The 23,145-nt window shown below is 41.5% G+C and overlaps 1 protein-coding gene across 2 annotated transcripts in view; it reads left to right on the plus strand.

Moving 5' to 3' along the window:
* NMT2 (N-myristoyltransferase 2) overlaps positions 1–23,145 on the plus strand; it is a 257,288-nt gene that overhangs the window by 222,812 nt on the left and 11,331 nt on the right. The window lies entirely within an intron of this gene.

Here is a 23,145-nt window from a genome sequence, read left to right on the forward strand (position 1 = left end):
TACCAAGGAGGCACTGGCTCTTACCAATGTGTAGGAACCTGGGGTACAGACAGATACGGGAGGCATTCAGAGTCTTGAGAACTGATACTCACCCCCCCCCCCCCGATTGTTTTCGCTGTGTCCCGTTTCCTAAACTCCATGTGGTACAGGCATCGCAAATTTTTAACCGCCCCCCACATATGACAATCGTTCCTCTGCCATTTCCTATAGTCTTGATCTCACCAACAAATTAAAATCAGTGTTTAATTCGCTTTTTAAATTCTTTTATACCTTTTTAAATGCTATGAATTGTGTTTACTCACTGCACATGGCTTTATCTTGTAATGGCCATTGGTGTTTTTATTGCTCTTTTGCCTTGTATGTATTTTATGTCTTTGCTTTTATGGTCTATAAGATCGAAATGGAAAATGGACTAGCTTTTTCATTAAAGTCGAAAGGGATTCCTCCGGTTTGATAATGAAGCACAGAATGTTATCAGCAAACCGTACCAGCTTGTGTTCTTTGTTGCCTGTAGACATGCCTTTAATCTTAGGATTTCTGAGAATTCTTTGAAACAAGGGCTCCAGTGACAGGATAAATACCAAAGGTGATAGGGGGCAGTGCTGGCTTGTTCCCCTTATTGTTGCAGAGAACTCTTCATTCATTTTTATTTTTATTGATGGCTCGCGGTAATTGGAGTGAATATGTGTTTTCATTGTTGGGCCCACTACTGTCTTGTTTAGGACTTCTGTTATGTAGTGCCAGTCAACTGTGTTGAAGGCCCTCTCCACATTGAGCAAGAAAAGGACAATTTTTTTCTTTTCTCCTCTCCTACATCTTGTAGGGTTATGGCAAGCCTTTATTTGTCACCTGTGTGATCATCATTTGTAAAGCCTGATTAACGTGTCGAGATCAGCAAGGATCTGATTGTGTGAAGTCATAAGACCAGGATTGATGTACGGATTTTCACATCACAATTGAAAGAGGCGATAGGCCTAGAAGAAGTGCACTATGCTCAGTCTTTGTGTGATTCTAATAGTATGGTTAAGTTTGAGTCTAGCATGGATTCAGTCAGTTATTAAAAATATTCTGCCGAGAATCTGTTGGAGTGTGGGGGTGTCCGACTTGGCATTTTTTTTTATGGCCACTTTAACATCTTAGCCTCGAGTGATTAAAAATCAATATGGTCTTCAGATGGGGTATAGTCTTTCAAATATTTGTTTTGTCTCGTTGAATAAAAGGAGTACAAAATGGTTGTACTATACGATGTACTCCTATTTAACACACCTTCATCTTTAATTTCTTTGATGTGCTTTCAAGTTTGTATTTATCTGAGATGGTAGTAATCTGTCAGCCTTGTCTCCTTTTTCATAATATGTTTGTTTTACGCAGGATACATTTTTGGCTGAGTCTTTCATCATTATTTGTTCCTGTTCTCCCCTGACCTTTCTTAGTTCTCCATATCTCCTTACTGATCAATTTATTTTACTTTGCCCCTCCTTTATTATTAATAAAACCCCAGCTGCACATACGTTATGTAGCTCACCCTGCCAATGCCACACTTGGTGTGACTTCCTTAATGAAAGCACTGCAGAGTGGTCTTGTTTTACTTCTCTGGGCTTGCTTGTCAACTGTAAAGCAGTTTGCCAAAAGATATCAGAACAAATGAGCACCTCCTATGTTTTTCACACAAAAATCTAAATACTTGGCAGGGTGTGTCTGTTGTTGGCAGTCACTGCCAAATTATGAAAGAGAGAGCAATAGAGCACTTAGAAGAAGAATACACATAAAAATATGAGAAATTCCAGGTGCGCTCCGAGGTATTTTTGTCCCTTCCTGCCTCTATTCCATAGAAGAGCAAGGTGTCTGCCCCACTACCACCACAAGAGTCTGATGATCTGCAGTAATTATATATTTTTGTTCTGTAGTACACTAATTACATTTGTAACTGTGAAGGCCTTAAGCAATTTTACAGTTAACCTAGACTATACACGTTGAAGAAGCAGTGGTATGCAATATCAAACAGAGCCTAGTCGTTTCAGCATGCTTCGACCTTAATCAGTGGCGGCTGGTGAGTTTTGAAAGTGGTGCGGGGCGCGTAAAATGATTCATACTGCACCGTAGCGCGCAAGCGTAACTAGTGCGCCTGAACAACCTAAGGGAGGTTCGGGGGGGTGCTCCCCCTTAGAAAACTTTTGAAAAAACAGTGGACAAATGGTGCATTTTCAAGCAAATTTGAGAAAGCAGGAAGGTTGATAAAGCAATTGTGAAAGTGCAGTTATTACATTAATAAAGAGATGTCTTCTACTCTAAATCCTTTTTACTCTTTAAACCTACTTATTCAGCGTGCTACAGTTGTGGACATGCTGGCATCTACATGCCCTGCTGTACACCCGCCGGTACTCCAGTATTGATACTTGACCACTGTGCACAGTCGCTTAATGCTGCTGCTACCTTTAAATCACATGTATACTTCTTACCATCGTACTAGACACATGTATATATTTACAGACATCAGAGTACGTTCTACAATGTTATTCAACACAAAAATACTTTTACTCAGTAATTCCTAGTTACATCATCATTTTAATCTGTTATGACACAGAATTTTGCTTTTCATTTCTTTAAAAAAAGACGTGTACAATATTCAAACTTTCATGCCCAATGCATTTCGGGGCCCTTGGCCCTTCTTCAGGGGTGTGAATCTACAACAAACAAAATCAAACCTTTAATTAATTACAATGCGCAGGGGATTGTCAAATAAAATCACATGACAGGTAATAATTACATGCACATGTACTGTCGCAAGCTGATAAAATAAACAATTGAAAAACGCTGGTGAATATAAAAAGACCATGAGACCAAAGTGAAAGACAGGCTTAGTGTGAAGGGAAAACCTCAATATATTCTCCAAAAGAACTCTTCCTTATGTGTACACCACCACTCCTCACCAACAGCATGATCAATCTGTTAAAACATGCACAGGCACCTCAAAGGTGGTCAAAATAATCAAAAGAAACGTGCTGCGGCACCTTCACTATGGAATGACACTTCGTTTAACCGAACATCCATGCTTAACTGTCCGGGAACTAGCTCTAAAGACAAAAGCCAACAAAGCACATGTTGCTTAATGATAGCCACAGGATCTTCTTGCTTGCCTGGCTCCCCCCCACTTGTTAAAAGCACTCCTCCTCACCTGTAAACAGCTATGATTTAACCTGCCCCGATCTCCTCTGCACTCGATCCACTCTACTCCTGAAACCACAAACAAGCATCACAAACTCAGTGTCACGATTACTACACAACCATAAACAATCCTTATAATTACCCCTCCCTCCGCGTTACAGCGGGGCTTCTGCTCTCAAAGCCGCCATGAAACGCTCACAGTGCTTCCCCGATCGCATGACTGAACAACGCTGCGGGTTCCTTTACACTGCACGAGACCAGTACGTAAAGACTGATGATGGGCTAAATGCAGAAGCCAACCTTACCTGTCTGTAGCCCTCACTGCGGGCGCCGTATTTGAGATGGTGAAAATGACCAGATAACGTACTACCCATTCTACCTGACCTCATCATACCAAAGGGTAACGCTGCCACCTATCATGTCATTCCAAGTGAAACCACCCCTAATACCTCACATAACAATGAAATCACGCTAGAATGCGTCAGGTGCAGTGTTTACAGGCAGTCTCTAATGTGACAGACTGTGCCGAGGCAGTCCGTAGCGTGACACTGTGTTTAGGCCTAGGGACATTCTGGCTTGACTATAAAATAATATCCTTTTATAGTGCAGTCTGTGACATAAGGCAGTTGAGGTACAGGGTTTATAGGCAGTGACAGTCGCTGGTGTCCATGTTTGTCGTGGGAGTCAGCAGAGTGACTCTCTCAGCAGGGGCATTGCATTGTGTGCATTGATTATCACGTCAGCCTGTGAAATGGCAGTTAGTGCAGGTAGAAAGTTCACAGGCAGTCTGTAATGTCAGTGTGTGTGCCGGTCAGGGCTGTCATCAGTAGAGACAGTCTTCGTAGGGTGTTTATAAGCAGTCTCTGGTGTCAGTGTGTGCTGTGGCAGTCAGTAGAGTGACCGTCTCTTCGTAGGGGCATTGCATTGTGTGTAGTGATTATCACGTCAGTCTGTGACACAACAATCAGTGCAGGTGCAGTGTTTACAGGCAGTCTGTATGGTCAGAGTGTGTGGCGTGGCAGTGGTCAGTAGAGTGATAGTCTCCGTAGGGGCATTGCATGGTGTGCAGTGATTATCACATGTCCGCCTGTGACACTGCAGCCTGTAGCGACAGAGCGATGATGGACAGCCTCAGCTGCCTCGGTGTGTGCAGGGGCGTCCGACATGACTCTGGGGGGTATGCGTGGGGAGGGGGGGAGGCATTTAATTAAATGAATAAAATAAAAACAAACTTACCAGGCATCTCCTCCGCCGGTCCCACGTCGCATCACGTCTCCTCTCACAGACGTGGAACTAACTTCTTCCCGCTCTTTTGCTTGATGGGCAAGTGGCAAATCAGAAGACTGGATGCGACTGGGGCGGCTACTCGGCTGTATCCTGGCATTTGACAGGGCACGGGGCGACTGTACGTCACCGCCCAAGCAGGATCCTATCTTCAGACTCCTGCACTACACTAGGCATGCGCGGCATACCTAATGTAATGTCAATGGAGTGGGGTTCTCTCAGATGCGCCATCTGAGTCTGGACTCCTGCTGCTCTCGCCTGCGTGCGATGTGCGTTTGTGGTTGACTCTGTCGTGCGCACTTGAGGCTGTGAAGCAGCTGCCAGCCCAGGCCGGAAATGTAAACAGACGAATTGTCAAAGTTGTCAATTTGTCTGCTTACATTTCTTGCTGCCCGATTAGTGAGCAGTTTTTCTTGATTGCCTAGTGGGCGCTGCCCTGGCGCCCCTATGGACCAGCCGCCACTGACCTTAATACTCCAGGATGCAAAAAGTGAAATACCTAAATGTTTCCACAAGTCCAGATTAAGTCTTTTGCACTATATGTTACTGTTACTTGAATACTTTCATTAAGGTGTCTGCGCTTGAATAGATCCACAGCGGTGTAGTACCGATATGGACTTTGGCGCTCCCCAACTGAAGTCTCCTCTTAATGTCTTTAAATGTAACTCACATAAATCTGCTGAAACATTATCTTAAGAATGACAGGAAAGTTTGGTGTTTAAAGACTTTATAGAAGGAATTAATAGGCAAATTACAATGAACACGCCATCAGAATAGTAAGCAGAATATCATATAATCACAGGTACAAAGAACTCAGTATAGTTCTAAGTGAAATCCGGCATAGATTTGTCTTCTAAGATTAAGGGGAAAGGAGTTTCCTAGTTAAACAAAGGCACATCATTTTAGAAAGGTTTTTAGATAAAGACTTGTATACATTCTGTAGGAATACATGGTTTTAAGGACAATGTACCAATAGGGAACAAACTAAAGGATACAAATTACTACAAATTGCATTAGAAAATGTTCTTAGGATAGAAATACATTTGGATTCAGTATTCTCACAGTTTGCGGTTGAACAAGTGAACAGATACATTGTAAAATAAGAACCGGAGACAGTCTGATATGTCCTTGATACAGTGCTGTAAGAAACTTCTCTGGGAACATTCTCTGCTTGAGTCATGCAAATGTTAATAATGCTTTTATTGGAAAAATCAGCAGTTGTCATTACGTGGTATACTGTGATGTTAAGGCAAGATGGAGAATAGTGTATACATAACCTAATGTTAGTGTAAACCAGTTCACAATGCTCTTTATTTATAGATGATCAACTCTCACGAGGGTCACTCAGGTTCCCAGGTTGCTTGCAAACACTCTTATCTGACCTTGTTGATTTTTGTGATTGTTCATGAACTATTACCATTCAACCGTGTGAGAGTTTGGTCACTGCTTTATTCTCTGGGACCAGGATCCCTTCTTAAATCATTTGACACGTTCAGTTTTTTTCTGACCTAGCTTTGACAGACCGATTTAAAGAGCGTACCTATAATTCCCACCAATGACAATTGCATGATTTGTTTTATAACAAAACTTCATAATTTTTTTTTTTTTTTTTTGCAAAAGCCCAAAACCTGGAAGGGGGAACACACAAATAGGGAGGCGGGGATGCACATCACATACATGGTGGTTTGATCATCACACGAGAATAGCCGAACTCGTATAGAAAATAATGTATGATGTCATTCAGGGCACACGTATATTGTAGTACACCCACCATTTCCCCCAAATCTTGTGAGGTCTGTAAGGGTCTCCCCTCGCCGTATACACGGTTTCCTCGAGTTTCGCACACTAGTCCAGTGCCACACTCCATTTGGACACGGAGGTGGCGTGAGTAGAGTTCAGTGTTACATGATGTTTCTCTTGGCTATGGTTACACCAATGCCCACCATTGTGCTTTCTCTCTTGGGGTCCCCCACACCTTCCAGTTTCCCCAGTAGAGCTACACAAGGAGCAGACGACTGGACGCTGTATGATCTGGAAGAGTGTAGAGAAGATCCTAGCCCAGTAGTAGGCAATAACAGGAAATTCCCAGACCATAAGGAAGAACCCACAACCATCACTAGCACATCTGGGGCAGGTTGAGCTTGCGAGTGTCCTAATCTTCTTGAATCTCCAAGGCCATGTGGAAGTATTTCAACAAGACTAGGCACAGACAGGATGAAATGACCATCTCTCTACAGCTCCATGTTTAAGTGGTTTGACAGCATGGTTACGGGTTCGAATGCCAGAGGGTCCACTCAGCCTTTCAGCCTTCTGAGGGTGATAAAATGAATACCAGTGAGCTTGGTTAAAAACGTTATTTCATGTTCTATCAGTGGCAAGATAACCCTGCTGGAGTGAACGTGTGCTTTATAGATACACATTATGGATTGTTACGTAGCAGGGAGATAGTCCTTATAGCCATATCACAATACATCAAATAAACAAAAGGGAGAGAAACACAACTATCAAAATGCAGCATTATTATTTACTGTGAGTGAATACAACTTTTTTGTCACATGTTGCTTTGCTAGTTGCGTGGTTTGTGTTGCCTGCAGAGATAAAATGTGGAAGTGATCAACCAGAGACTAATACCTTCCTATGCTTGTTTGGGCATTCTTGTGTTTGATATATTGCTTTTTTGATTTCTGTGTATCTATGTATCTATTCCTTTCGGATATCAGGGGAGTCTGTCCGGCTCCCCAGTTCTTTTGCATGTACTTCTTGGGTAGTAGAAACCCCAGCCATACCAGCATCCTCTGGCCTCGAGAGCCATCCATTTTCTGCTCTATTCTCAAAAGGATGAATTTAGGAAATGTGGCTGGGCTTGTATAACACTGTTTCTAAGGTGTGTGTACCAGTATTTACAGATCTTCCTGTATTTTCAGGTGAGGTGGAAAATTTGAGAGGGTGCACTCTCATTACCTCAATGGCATCTTGGGGTTGGGAAACTTCTCATGACCCTGAGCTTTCGTGGAGTGTAGTATGCCATGTGAAAATATTTAAATTGTAGTGTGTGCAATTTTGCCAAACCAATTTGTTTGAGGCATGTGTTGGGTCCGAATGTGTGCAAGATGTTTTTCTTTAAAGAAGTCTTTTGAGTCACGAGGTAAAGTGACTCCTCCTCTTGGTAATAATGTGCATGGGCATCCACTCCATTGTTAGCTTTTCTTTCTGCCATCGGGTTTGGACGTGTATTGCTGTGATCCGGTTCGAGACTGTTTCCGACTCATTTTGGTTCGTAATTCACCCTTACCCTCATCGTTATTGTTATCGAACATGTTCCCACCTTTGTGTTTCTAAATCTAGAAGACTATCGATCTTTGCATCGAAGCGCTTTAACAGCGGCCTTTTGGGCCTATCTTTCCATTCCTTTGGCTCTGCCTTTGATTGCCCTGCTGTCCCAGGTGCAACACGAAGTACCTGCGGACCGACCTCCATCAAGTCTGCAACCTGTGCTTCTCCCCCGACCACAAAGAAGACTACGAGGCCTGCTGATCATTTAGGTCGAAGAAAACTTTACGGGACCGAGGAGCACGTTGCATGGAGATGCATTGAAGAGAGGTCAACAATACGCCTGACACCTTCAGATTCTCGGATGTCGAAAATGAGGCGGAGTAACTCCACAAGTCCTCTGCGATCGAGGAAAAGGCTTTTTCCGTCGACGACTCCAAATTAGTCCCGACCTTCTCACTCTGAACAGTGAAAAAAATCAAAAACTCAAATCCCAGGAAACTCCTATTTTATCGATTAGGGTATCTGAATCGCCCACCTGAATGTATGACCATTCTCAAAGAAGCTTGTAAGCCTATTTACTACTGGAGCATGTTATGCCGCCAAATGGAAAAGATTTATCTGTTAATGTCATGCTAACAGTATCAATCCATTTAATGCTACCATACAACAAATTATTGGTAACTTTCTACATTTACGACTCTCTGGCTTGCATTCAATTCCACATGATTACATCTTGCTGCAGTGGCTGTCTATTTAAAAAATCGCCCCCCAAATAAAGGAAAGCCCATATCCAAATTAGGCATTGTCTGCTGGATAAATAAATGCATTCAAACATGTTACATCAAAGCCAAAAATACTTTACCAGCGCCTCCTACAGCACACTGAACTCGCAAAATTGGTCCTTCCATGGCTTTCCAAGGCAATATCCCACTATCTGTTATATGTAGAGCAGCCACATGGTCTACACCACACACTTTCACTAAGCATTATTGTGAGACTGTCCTAGTAAGCCAACAAGCTAATGTAGGTCAGGCAGTGCTACATATACTTTTTCAAACAACTGCAACACCCACAGGTTAGCCACCACTTTCAAAGGGACTTCTTTACAGTCTTTACATTTTTATCTACAGCCACACATGCATCGAAAGGATTGTTACTTACCCTGTAAGCATATGTTCTTGGCCTGTAGTGCTGTGGTTTCACATGCGCCTTCCCTCCTCCCCAGACACGTGTGGCCGTTGCAGTTTCTTTTTACCTTTGCATGGACAGCTCTTTACTGACACTTTCTTATACTCCATTCTCACCCTCCAGCAGGAAAAAAAAATCTAACAATGGAGTCAATACCCGAGCACATTATTACCAAGAGGAATCACTTTCTCTTGTGACTCGAAAGACTTCTTCAAAGAAAAACAACTTGCACACATCCTGACCCAACACTAGATGGCAGCAGTATGCAAAGCATGTGAATCTGCACCACTACATGCCAAGAACAGATGCTTACATAGGCCTCGAGGTCTCTCCCACTCAGTATGGCAAATCAGATTTTATCAGAGCGAGCTATATTGAGGGCCTACTCGCCCCTTCTGGCGAGCTGACAAACGGGTGTTCTGTTCACTGACAGAGTTAAGGAGCATTAAAGATGCCTTTAAATCTTGTTTTTATCCTGTCATATTTACTCTGTGCTTGGAGACAGAGGTCAAAATTCAGTTTACATCTACAATTACATTACTTTCTCTGACTGCAACATTCGAGGATTTTGTAAAGTGAACTGTATGACAAACATGCTGTTTAAAATGTGTGAAATTAGTGGCTGTAGGATGTCATGTTTGTTTATTCCAACACATTTAAATAGCTTAAAAGTGAACTGTATAAACATTTCAAAATAAATTGCAGTAGTTATGGAAGCTCTTGTTTTGTAATTCTGTTTGCTTAAAAAAATAGGATGAAAAAAATCAGAACACTTTATTTGGTGAAGTGCAAATGATAAATATGCTGAAATCCAATTTCCACAGATTATTGTTTATACACTATATCGTTTTAAAAGGAAAACTGCATGTTAGTGGGAACTTTTTTCACCATTTCAATGGAAAATGTGCTGTGTGTAAATGACAGTGGGCCACCGCATCAAGATTTAGTAATATAGTTATTAAAAGTGAGTTTCTAAGGATGAACTGAGAAGCATTCTTTCCCCTGCCCTAATGGCAATTCTATTGGTCAGCTAAGAGGCAAGTCGGGTCATGTGTACCCTATCTGTGGGCTAGATTCTTATTATGCTTGGAGCAAATGTTTAGTCTGTGAAATCAAACCAGTGCATAAACTTGTATTCACTCCTGAGCAGCAACTCTTGAAAGCTTCCAAAACAGAACTTTAACACATCACAATGAACCTAGAATCCTCAGTCCCATAAAATACCCCTTCTCCTCCATATTCTTCTTCTTTTGTTTGATTCTTCTCTTTAATCTTGTTATTCTTCTGTGCCATATTCTTCATCCGCCCTTCGCTTGCTGCAAAATAAACCAAACATCATATATCTGTATCTTCATTTAATTAATAACTTACCAAAGCAAACATTTTTAACTATCCAAATTTTTCATTGTGGCAAATATTTTTTTAATTTATAAATCTCAAATCCATTTCCCCACCCCGAAAAAAACCTAAGTCTCATCATCATCAAGTAACTTTATTTTGGCCTCTAGGGCCATAAAAGTGCAAATGCAGATAAAAAGAGTACATAATAAATAATGAAAACAGAACGCAGGCACTTAGCTACTGGGTTGGCAAAAGTAGGGCTGCAGTCCAACCTCAGAATGCGAAGAGCAACAGAATGACTACACTCACCTAGGTGTCTGCAAATGGGAGCTAACCAGGAACTACGGGGGTGGGCGTAAAGTGGGTAAGCAAAGTAAACCTGTGCAACACTCTCTGCAAAGGAAGTACAAGCAGGACAAGCATCAGTTGCCCCACATGACAACTTTGAGGTAAAGACTTTCAGAGGGAGGGCACCCACTCTGTTTATGGGGGCAGTTACCTGATCCCAGTATGACTCGTACCCACTCACAGGATTAAAGTCGAGAAAGTCACTGGTCAACTTGAAAGAGGCAGCCCTCCTGGTATTGTTGGCTGTTGTGGCTGCCCAGTAGAACATCTTCAGTGAATTCCTGGATGGAAAGCTGCGGGTAGCGGAGTGGTCCCAGAGGTCTGACAACTTAAGGAGGTGGAGGGACTCTTTGATGTTAGGAAGCCAGGGAACTTTATGAAATTGGTCGGCCTCCATTACATCCTGGAGGGCTGTAATATAATAGGCAGGTTCTGGGGTGGTCCACAACCACCACCAAATGGGCAGGGCGAGTGGGATAATGCTAGCGTCTTTGATAAAATCACGATTCTTTATTCAGTTAACCTGTAAGAATGGTCATTTTATGGCAAGACAGGAGGCTAGCATTATGCAAGTTCAAAGTCTTTCAAAGCACAGTTTGAAATACATTGTACAGCTCTGAAATGTAATCTCCTAAAAATCTCAGCAGTTGACCAATCTGCTGCCTTAATAGTGTGTTCCAATCGACCTCCTATCATACAAACCTTACTCACCATGGCACCCTTGACAGAGTGTGCTGTAAATGTTAATAAATCACCTGCTTCCTTCATCACAGCCTTCACCTATCATGCGTTAGTTGCTTTCGTAACTGCTTTAAATTTTACGTGATATTAATAAATTGGTGAATTGTCAAATCTAGGGTAAAATATTGAACCAGACATAGACTTTGTTCATTCGCAAATTTCGAAAAGTGATCCATCCGGCTGGAAAAATCTATTTGACACTTCTAATGCCTTAACATCTGAAACCCTTCTAAAAGAAAATAAACATAATGTTGCTAATTTCCAGGGTAAATCTGTCACTTCTAAGTATTATTTGTTGCTTGTCCAATTCACAAATAACTGTAGTACCAAATACACATTCCACAATGTTTGATATTTTGTTTTAGGTGGTCTCTTCAACCGAATTCCCTTCATCACTGAGCATATCAGTTGACTTCTACCCACTGACAATTCTTGTTGTAATGAATGACCTACTGCCACTGCTGACCTATAACAATCACTGTTCTGTAACACAATCATTTCTCAAATAACCCTGCTAGGAAATTTGCCACCTCTTTCTCCACGGGATCCAAGTCCCTCTCCACACACCAATGTAGACAATCTTTCCGTGCTCCTCTATATCTTTTCCTTGTTCCTGGTGCCCATGACTCATTGAGTAAATGTGTAACTGTTCCCAAAAGACATGGGAATCTACCTAAACAACTGATATCCTCCATACTAGAAGGTTGAGTAAACATGTTTCCAATAAAGGATGCTCCTTGTTCTCTAAGCCTAGTAAAAGTCCTTTGCATGACTCTATCACATACAGTATTTCTATCGCCATTCCACAACTACTGAAAACCATGCTTGTGTCTTCCAAAAAGGTGTGACTAGCACCAATTGACATCTGTTTTCTCACCTTTACTATTACTCTCTGGATCATAGAGAATGCGGGAAAAGCATACCCTCTAATTTCCTTCCAATCCTGCTTAAACGCATCCACTGCTATTTCTCCTGGATAAGGTCTTCAGCTGATATAACTTGGCAACTGAAAAGTCAATCGGGAAGCGAACAGATCCACCACTAAAGTCCCATTGGATTCAGAATCGTCTGAAAAAATATCCTCCCTTAGCTACCAATAGTTGTAATCTGTCAAATTTCACGCATTCCAATCTATCAGCTAAATATTCCGCTTTAAGTTCAATTTTGTGTTCCAAACAAAATTCCCACATCTCTTTTGCTAAATCTGACAATCTCTCCGACCTGCTTCCTCCCAACTTGTTTATATACGTTACTGCAGTTATGTTGTCCATCTTTAATGAAACTTTATTCCTCTTAAATTTACCTGAAACTGCAGAGAGCAAACAAACCTGCCTGCAACTCCAGAAAATGTATATGTTCCTCTTACTGTAACACATTCCAAACTCCACTTGTCTCTTGACCTGAGCATGTGGCTCCCCATTTTGAATTGCTTGCATCTGTCTCCAGAATAAAATCAGTTTTTCCCCCCAAAATAGCACGTCCTTTCCAGGCTTCCAAATTCGCATCTTGCCTCAGAGATACCATATCCCAGGACCACAAATCCTACACCGGACCTAAAGTCTTTAAACACTTAAGGGCCCTGTAATCAAGTGGTCCTGGAAACCCTGCTTGTATTGAAGATGATAATAGACCGATCATTTGTGCCAGTTCTCTCAACTTCACTTCCTCCTTCCTTGACAGTAGTCTTTTGTCCTGTCTTATCTTTTTTACTTTCTTTTCTGGAAACTGTGTGGACTTACCACTGTGTCTAGCACAAACCCTAGAAACTACCAACTTCTGTGTTGGAATCAGAATTGGTTTGTCTGAATTTATCACCAAACCCAGATTCTTAATAAACTCTTCACCAAATTCCACTGTTCCTTTAATTCTGCTGCATTTTGATTCATTATCAAACCGTCGTCTAGGTAAACAATCATTCTTACTCCCTTCAGATATCCCACAATTGGTCTTGGAACCTTTGTAAAACACCAAGGTGCTGCTGACAGCCTGAGTGAGAGACATTGGAATTGATACAACTGTCACTTCCATCTTGAATTTAAATAACTCTGGCTCTCCTTTGCAATTGGAATTTTAAAATAAGCCTCCTTGAGATCCATTTTCACCCCCTCCATTTTGACATGTCGATATGTTACGAATTGATTTAGATTTCTCAAATGTATGACCGGTCTCCAACCTTTGTATTTTTTTCCACTAGAAACAATGTACTTAACAAATGTCTTCTCTTCCTCTTATCTTTACTATTGTATCCTTCTCTATCATTTGTAAACTTTCCTCCCGCATAATCTGTTCTAAATCTTTTTGAAAGACTAATTTTGTTTGGTTCTTCCAAATAGTTTAGCTCTTTATCCAACTCAATTTGACAACCTTCTATTGCCTGTAACACCCATGTATCTATTGTTATTTCTTTCCATTGCTTTTTGAAAAAGTTCAACCTTCCACCCACTCTTGTCTGGATAGAACCAGAAACCGTCCTCATACTCCTCTTGTTTTGATTGGTATTCTGTCCTCTTTCTCTGTTAGAGCCAACTCGTCGTCCTCTTCCCCTCTGGGGATAAAATTGGGACCCTCCTTGGTTCCTTCTGTAGTTTGTCCAGCTGGAAGGGTGTGCTCTACTCCCAGCCCTGCCATAAAAAACTTTGCCAGTAAACACTCTGCGCATAGAATATAGCTCTTTGTCTAAACTTGTGAAAGCTTGAACGTATTTACTCAGGGACTTCACCATCCCATCTCCGAAAAGCATTCCCTTTTCCTCTTCACTAGATTCCTTCCTGACATCCTGTCCTGGGTTGTGGGTTACTGCCGCAGGACAAAATACCAGGGAAGCAGGGATTGGTTCCTGCCTTTGAAACCTCTGTCACCAAGAGTCTGAGAGCTGGGATATTGACAGTTGGTCTCTGGGCTGAGGTGTATTGAATAAACCTAACCTCCTCAAGTATCCTGTGTGTGACGCCTCATTACCATCCGGGACCACAGGAGACTTTAATAGGTGCCAGGCGGGTGCAGCACTTCAACCAAAAATTGCTTGAGGAGCACACTCCTCCCGTATCCCGACCAGCGACTTAGCTCAGCCATAGTGTCTTTTTCGCTGCGGTGTCCGCAAGTTTGCAGACACCGGGACCACACACCTTAGCGAGTGTGTAGGTAATATATTTTTATTTTTTCACTTATCACGTGGCACTACCCACTTTGCCACTCACTACTTTCACTGGTCCTGACGAAAGCCCCATACATCTCCATGCAGGCTGAAACATGTAGACTCACCACACATACAACTATTAGATAATTATTTATTTTGTAGTTGCATCACATATATAGTTTTTAAGTATATCCTGAGCCGCCAGTAATAAAATGTAAACAGCAAGGACTCTCAGAGATATTTTTAAACCACACGACATAACACCTTTACACCACACCAGCTCCGCTGTAATCGGGCGTCGTAGCACAACCGGGGGGCATTCGGCCACCCGGTTGGGACCCCAATGATGAAGCATGACACCAACCAGGTTGGTGTGTCAGGGGTCTTTTAACCAACCCAGTGGGTTCCCAAGCACTGTCTCACAGTGATCGTATCACACTTTGTTGGGTTGATAAAACACGCCTCATTACCCCCAACGCAACTTGAATTTCACACTGGTGGCGTTTGAATAAGAAGAGAACTTGCAGTGAAGTACATGAGATTTCACTACCGTACACCTCAACACATCTGAAGTGGAGTGTATTTGGAAAGGAGCAAGCTGAATCTGCTCCGAGGGATGATCAGGGGGGAGCCCAAGATCTGTGTGTGAGTACTTATGGTAAGCACTTCTATGCTACTTGGGAAGAGCAGCTCAGCAGCTATAGCCTAGAAGTGGGCTTAGCGGAGCAGGCGGCTGAGGCTGTGACTATGTAGGGGTTCTTCAGAAAACACAAAGGGGCCCTATTAAACACATTCAATTATAAAATTCCTATACATAGTTGGTGCTTGGGGGGGAAATAGTAGATCATGCTAATAAAATACAATACAGTATTAATGAGTCAAAGCAACACAGAAAACTAAGGATACATTTATTAAAAACATATGCAATTTATTCCAAAATCATCAAGATTTAAAAACATTTCATATTAAAATACATGTACATTATTACAAGAAAACAGAAAAGTCGATGCTGCGTTTCGGTCGATGAGTGATCGTTCACCTTCTTCAGGACAGTTTTCTAGACAACAAAAATATTGTATTATTGTAATTGTTCTCATCTGTTGCGGACTCTATCTATCTATTTAAACATTGTTAATTAAAAACATAAAACATTTTTGTTTTTATACCCCTCTAACAATTTGTCATGACCTTCAGTATCAAGTTTTCATTAACCTCAAAATAAATGACATTAATTAACATAACATCACCATATCCATTTAGGCATTATCCATGATTGAAAAATCAAATTTTAGGCAATATTTTATTAATAAATGTACATACCTAAACGTTTTGAATGCGGCTAGTATTAAACTTTACTAGACTTGCCAATGAAGCAATTAACTTTCACAGTCAGGGATTTGACAATGTCCCACTTGTTAAAACCTTCAGGATTAAGGAAACCACACAGAAAGATATTCTCAACGGTTGTTCCAAAAACTAAGTTTGTTTTATATATAGAAAAATAACTAACACTTGGTTACGCATACCTCTATGTAGGTACCAAATTGTTGAGTATGTTCGTGCGTGCCATCGTTCTATTCTAAATGAAATCTATATGAAAAATAAAAAACATTACTCTAATCAATTCTTGTTGGACCACTCTATTTATGAACATATAGGTAAAATCATGGGGCAGGCTTACCAGAATTTATTTTTTTTAAATTTATATTTCAATAACTCACAAGTGGTGAGCCGTGGTCGGGTGTAGTATTTTCAGTTCCCAAAGTCTACCCCGTTATTTATTCCTTTAAGGCTGATTATCACGGAGAGACAAGGAGAGAAGATAATAATAAAATTAAATCACTCCACTACGTTATGGCATCCTTAGCTATATCTCTTATTGCCATTGTTACCTTCTGTGATTGCCGTGATGAACGTTCATCTAGTGGTTTAAAAACCTTGTGCAGTTGCCTTGATAAGCATGCATCTAGTAGATTAAAAACCTAGTAGAGGGAAAACCAAAATATTATTCCCTGATCACTATCCTGTTTAATTTTGACTGAATTATATTAATTAATCATTTTGTCGGTTCGTGTTACGATATAGAACATGTCACCTAGATCTATGATAGCACTTCATTATTAAAGGAAGGGATAATGTACTCTCATGGCAAATATCCACCCTGATTAGTTTGGTCTCGAGGTATGAGGTTGTATTTAGGATTTAAATGTTGATATATATTAGAAAATAACTTGTTTATGCACGAGAAAGACAGGAGGCTAAATTTGTCGATGGACTTTGCTTGTCTAGCTTGATCGATAAAAAACAATCATTAGTAATGTTTATCTTCGGCCGTAGAACCAACATATTGTCAAACCGATGAAAGTAACCGATATTTCAATATTTGCCTCACACGAGACACTAACCGAATCTATCTAAATGTACGGTTAACTGACATAGCCTAGCGCTCACCTTTAAAATCACGACAGCCTCCTTGCACGTAACGAACAGCTTCCGAGTCAGGAAACACGGAAGGGTATTCTCAGGCCTGCTTTTTTATACCCGTGAGAGCAGAAAGTCGAGAGTCACGTGACATGCAGTTACCAAAATCGGGTACGATTTTTACATGTCAAACATTAGACTTAATTCGTCAGGGAAGCTTAATAGGTTATTATTCCCTTAGGTCACTGTCATTCAACAGCAGATTCATATGAACTTTGTTAAGAACTGACATTAAACTTTGTAAGTATTACCAACAACCGTATACAGAGCGGCCATCTTAGAGTGGTGAAACGTAAATACTACAAAGCATATTTTAATGCATGTATTTAGAATTCTATTAAAAAATGACTGTTTTATTTATGCACAAGAAAGAAAGCAGGCTAAAGTCGCAGATGGACTTTGCTAGTTTAGCTTGAGCAATAAAAAACAATTATTAGTAATGTTTGTGTTAGACCATAGAACAAACATTGTTGTCAAACCGGTAAAAATAACCGATATTTCAATATTTGCCTCACAAGAATGTTGGGGTTCTTCCCAGCTCTAGCGCAATAACACTTTGGGGCAGTATGCAAGAGACCTCTAGAGAACTCACGTCAGAGCAAATTTTGATGCAGCCTGTCAGCCTCATGGGTATAGTTACCTTGTACCCGTATCATCTGTGAGTGAAGTGATCATAGCACAGGCTGTGAGAAAGCAGTGGGAAGACATAGTTGCCCAGTACTGTGGAGCAATATCTGTCCTCCGAGAGATCACGTTGCTGTAGTAAGGAGAGGAGCGTATAAGGGGAGCGATTCTGTGCAGGGAATCATCGGGTCATATTTCTTTGTGCATCCGCCCTCTGGGCCAACGTTGCTGTGAGGGGGGGGTGCCTCACGGGTATTGTAGTTTCTAGTCGCCAGCCACAACTCGTGTGGGTGAGCTGGTGTCCTGGAAGGTGACTCCCCATTCCAACCCCTTACCCGAAGAGACAGAAAAAAAGGGGGAGAGCTCTCCCGCAACCGGTTACTAGTGCATAGTTTCAGAAATTTGAGCTTCGCTCTCTTGCCTCTACTGGAGGAGTCTGCAGAGCCTTTCATGTCATATTCCTGCCACCTGGTGGTGCTTATATGTATTGCATGCCACTGTTTGATCAACAGTGATTCGCACACTATTTGTCAGTAGGTGCTATTTCTTCTTGGATACCCTTGATAATTTCACACATTTCTGATAGAAAAGTGGTGCCAAAAGCATGTCGTGAACAGTGCATATACGCTGTCAATGATTCACACACTTGGGAGCAGTACCTATTATCGACAATTGGAATTAGATCAAACCAGTGATCTGCACACTTGGTCATCCTCTTCCTTGATTTGGGCAGACTTGTATGCATTAACGCTAATTTTGTCTGGACCCTATCCGAGTGTTTCTTAGGTGAGGCGTGCTCTAGCTACACTTTTCCAGGTAACTGAGGGTTTTGACTACTTTGTGCACTGTTGTCAAACTGGAGGAAAATTGATATATGCTATTTTATTGCAGTAGGTAAGGCAATTAGTATATTTGGTATATGATCCTTTGTGTCTGGGACTCATCGATGAATAATTCATGATAATTCTACTGCAGTGCCTATCACCAACAGGGAAGATGAAGTTTAGAGAAGCAAAGCTGTAGTTTCTCTCTTATGTGTAGAGCCCTTTCAAGTGATCAACAAATATGCAGAATGTCACAACTCCCCCATTTTTAGGTCTAGTCTGGGAAACCCACCTTTGAGGCGGAGAAGATGCTAAAACGTTTCCAACACTACACAGTGGTGAGTGGTCCAAATTTAGTGCTAGAAAGGAAAACTGCATTATTGCTACAGTGATTGGGAGCAGAAGGGCAGGAGATCTTGCCAGATGTAAAAGCAAGAGGTTTGAATGAATACAAAATAAAAGTTGGATATTCGCCAAGATTAGTACCATTCTAGAACGCTTCCCTTTTGGTAAACACATTCAGAGGAAGGGTGAAAGTGTGGAGAAGTATGTGTTGGCATTATGAAAGTTGGCACCAAAATGCAACTTTGGCGCATTTTAGATCAATTTGTATTGTTTTCTAGCATAAAATGAGTCTGGAAAGAGCTGTGGCTCAAAGATGATCCTCCGTTAAATGAGTACTCATTTTTGCCAAGCAGGTGGAACACATGCTAAAGTGCCTTCATGAGATAAAGAAGGATGGCACGTCTAACGATGATGTAAAACAAGTGGAAAGTGGTGAACACAATATCCAAGTGGTGAAGAGAAAACCGCTTGCATGTGAGAAAAGACTGGAAGATGAATTAAATGGAAAGTGTTTCCAGTGTGGACATGTGGGGCACTTAGTTAACAGTAAGAACTGCCCAGTGATCCAAGATCAGTGTAACAAATGTGTTAGAAAGGGGCATTATATGGCATGTTGTAGGAGTGGTCCATCTACAGAGAAAACGGGAAAATATAAAGTAGCCGAAGTCTGTGATGAGGTGCCAGATGCCGGCGTTTGCAATCCTAAGGACTGATTGATGATCTAAGGTTTAAGGTCTTGTTCGATTCATGTTCCAGACTTACCATTGTATCTGAAGAGGTCTTTGTCAATACGTAAAGGTCAACTATATCTTAGAATTTTTTTTATTTCCCATGAGGTTAACAGAGGTCCACCAATAAAAATGAAAGGTTACTTTTTGGGGAAGGTAGAGTACAAGAACAGATTTTCTGTGAGCAAATTATGTGTGTCCGTTCATGAGGATAACCTATTGGGTTGACCGGTACAGAAGGAGTTGGGAGTGTATCTTAATCCAAATTCACCTCCACAGATTCTTGTGCAAAATGTGTCACTGTCGGGGGGAGACTTGACATATTGCGCGTTGAGAGTACCCAGTGGTTGGTACAAAAACATTGGGCTGCCTGTAAACCTTTGTTCACAAAATCAAACTCAAGGACATCTGTATCTGCAAAAGCATGTGGTCTTCCAATTAGTGTGCATGAAGCAGTGAAAGCAGAATTAGATAAACTCTCCAAGCAAAAAACCATCACACCGGTTGAGGTAACAAAATGGCTAGCCCCGATAGTTGTTGGAAGAAAAGCAGAAGGGAAGATCTGACTCACCATAGATTTGAGGGCACTGAAAAGAGAGATGGCGGCAGACAAGTTCCCATTACCCAAGATCACAGAGATTTTTGCTAAGACTTCTGGGGCAAAGTTTTTTACTACCCTAGACTTAATGTCAGCATACTACCAGATACGATTACATACTGAGTTGCAAGTTCTTACGGCCTTTAGAACACCCGTAGGAGCCTACAAATTCAAATGGATACCGTTAGGTCTTGTGTCAGCGGAATTGGTTTTCTAGAGAGCCATGGCCAACATTCTATCTGCTTTTCTAGAGGTGTCTTTTACCATGACGATGTGTTGATCTTTGGGGACACAGAGACAAACCCTGATGGGAGACTGCGACTTGTCCTTGAGAATTTCAAAGAGTATGGGCTTACTGTTAATAAGGAAATGTGTAGCATAAAATGCGCAGAGATCAGTTATCTGGGACACACAATATCCTCTCAGGGCATACACACAAAAAAGGAGCTGTTGAATGCCACATCGCAACTAGTTTCCCCCAAAACCGAACTAAAGTCCTTTTTAGGTATGGTGGAGTTCTAGAGCAAATTTATAAATAATTTTGCCGGTCATACTTTTCAGATGAGAAAGTTATTGAAAAAGAGTGTAACATACACCTGGTATGAGCCATGTGTGGAAGAATTTGAGGATATCAAGAAAGCCATGGCAACACCCAACCTAAAATTGTTTGAACCAGGAAAGAACACCATTATGACAACTGACGCTAGCACCAAAGGTTTAGGAGCGGCATTCTTACAGAGTGATATCGGCAAGAAGACTATAGCGTTTGCATCTAGAGCTCTGAGACTAGCAGAGTTTAACTACTGAGTGATTGAGCGTGAGCCACTAACTATACGCTGGGCATTGAATACATTCAGGGATTTTGTCGGGGGGGGGGGGGGCAGTGTTTAAAGTAAGGACTGACCACAAACCACTCAAACAGGTATTCATGAAGAAAGGGTTGATGGAGATCTCCAGCTGTAATTATAGGTGTGTGGTAAGTCTACAAGAATTTCGCTTTGATGTAGAGTGCTTCCCATGGATCAAGAACTGTACCGCGGTTTGTTTGTCATGGTTGGTGAGGGAAAGTTCTGATGAAGGTAGTACTGAGGTACATGGAAGTGAATAGATTAAAGTATACATCAGGAAAATGTGTGTGTAATCACTAAAGGGGCCATTGAGGAAAGTAAGTGGTAACATGAACTCGAAGAGGATTCTATCCTAACTAAGTAAGGTTGTAGATCTTCTTGTTCTTGTTAATGGACTGTGTTCAGAGAAGAAAATGGAGGATCAAGTGAGACCTTATTGGGTCATCAGGGAAGAGTTGTCTGAGTTAAATGGGTGTTTGATTAGAGTCGCGTAGTTAATATCACCTAGAGAGTTGAAGATGAGACTTATTGAACTAGCTCATGACGGTCATTTTGGCATCACTAAAACGAAATAGAGGTTGCGTCAGGATTCCTGGTGGCCAGGGATTGACCTAGTGGTGGAAAGGGTAGTTTGGACTGTATCCCCTGCACAGCCAGTGACAGACCCTGGAGGGATGTGGTCATAGACATAGTTGGCCCGTTGTCAGGAGAAAGGAATTAAACCTATAGTTTAACCAATTCAGTTAGTTGACCAATTCTTTAGGGGACGGAAATCAAAGTAGTGTTGAGTTTCAGCGTGCTGATCAAATTTCTCATAGAGGTATTCATGAGGGAAGGCCTAGCAAACTTTTTCTTAACTGATTAATAGTACTGTTCTGCTCATGTGAGATGAAGGAGTTTTTAGAAAGCAATAAGATTAGACACACTCTGTACTCTCTTATCACCCAGAAACTAATGGAGTAGTTGAACATTTTAACAAGACTCTTAAGAGAGGTATCCATTTAGCCAGAACCAGTGGTTTGAGTTGGAGGGACGAGATTCTAGCTCGGTTGGAAGCATATCGCCTAACTACTGAGATGGAGGAAACCCAACTTGAGGTTAGTGCCAGGATGGATGAAGTGGTACAATGAATGGGTGAAAGTAGACAAAGAGCAGCCTTGGAGACCAAAAGAAATAAATTCCCAATCTACACGGTAAGAACGGTTTGACAAGACCCACGGGAGCCAATTTGATACACTACACTTCCAAGATGGATGAATGGGTTAAGGTGAAGGACCCCACTGATCATAGAATGGGGTGTAAATTCACCAAACCGATGATGATTACCAAACTCTTCTGTAATGCAGTAATGCCCAAGATGGGATAATTTGGAATCTGTGAAAGGTGGTTAAGTGTGTAGGACCTTACCATGTAGCGAAAGATAAAGTAGCCGACGCCGAAAGGTCCAAGATGATAGTCCGGATGTGTGGACGGGTGTTTTGGCTCCCTACTCATCTCAAAGATTATATGGCTAACTGATCTGTAATTCAGAGGAAGCTTGAACATACCCAATTAAGCATTCCTAGATACCTATAATTTGCGGTTCCAAGACCTGCCCAGGAGCAGCAGAAGTTAAGTCGTGAGTGGGGATATTATTCTATTATACCTCTTCTAGATGTTCTTTCCTTTAGTTATCATTAGCATTTGTGTTGTGGGTCTGTTTCTGTTTATCTAATTTTTCATTTGTTGTATAAAGAGGTAGATTTGTGACATCCTGTTGTGGGTTACTGTCGCAGGACAAGGTACCAGGGATGAAGGAATTGGTTTCTGCCTTTGGAACCTCTGTCAACAAGGTTCTAAGGGAGCCTCCCTGGCTAACTGTGACATTGACAGTTTGTCACTGGGCTGTGGATGAGGTGTATTGAATAAACCTAATCTCCTCAAGTATCCTGTGTGGCGTCTTGTTATTACCACAACGTAACTTGAAATTCACACACGTTGGCACAATCCTCAATAAATTAATATATAAAACCATACCCTTTAAATAGGTATCCTCTATGGAATCAAAGTCTTGCCAGTGGACCCGGGACTTCCAGAACCATGTCCTGGCATTGTTTAAGTGCCCTCACCAACCCCTTCCTTCGGTCTCTCCCATCTTAAAAAGATATTGATCAGTTCAGAATCTAGATCTGGTGTCATTGTTACCTTTTCATCAATCATTGGACGAGAGCATTCTGCCCTC

Source organism: Triturus cristatus, chromosome 10, assembly GCF_964204655.1.
Source record: "Triturus cristatus chromosome 10, aTriCri1.1, whole genome shotgun sequence".
Lineage (NCBI taxonomy): Eukaryota > Metazoa > Chordata > Amphibia > Caudata > Salamandridae > Triturus > Triturus cristatus.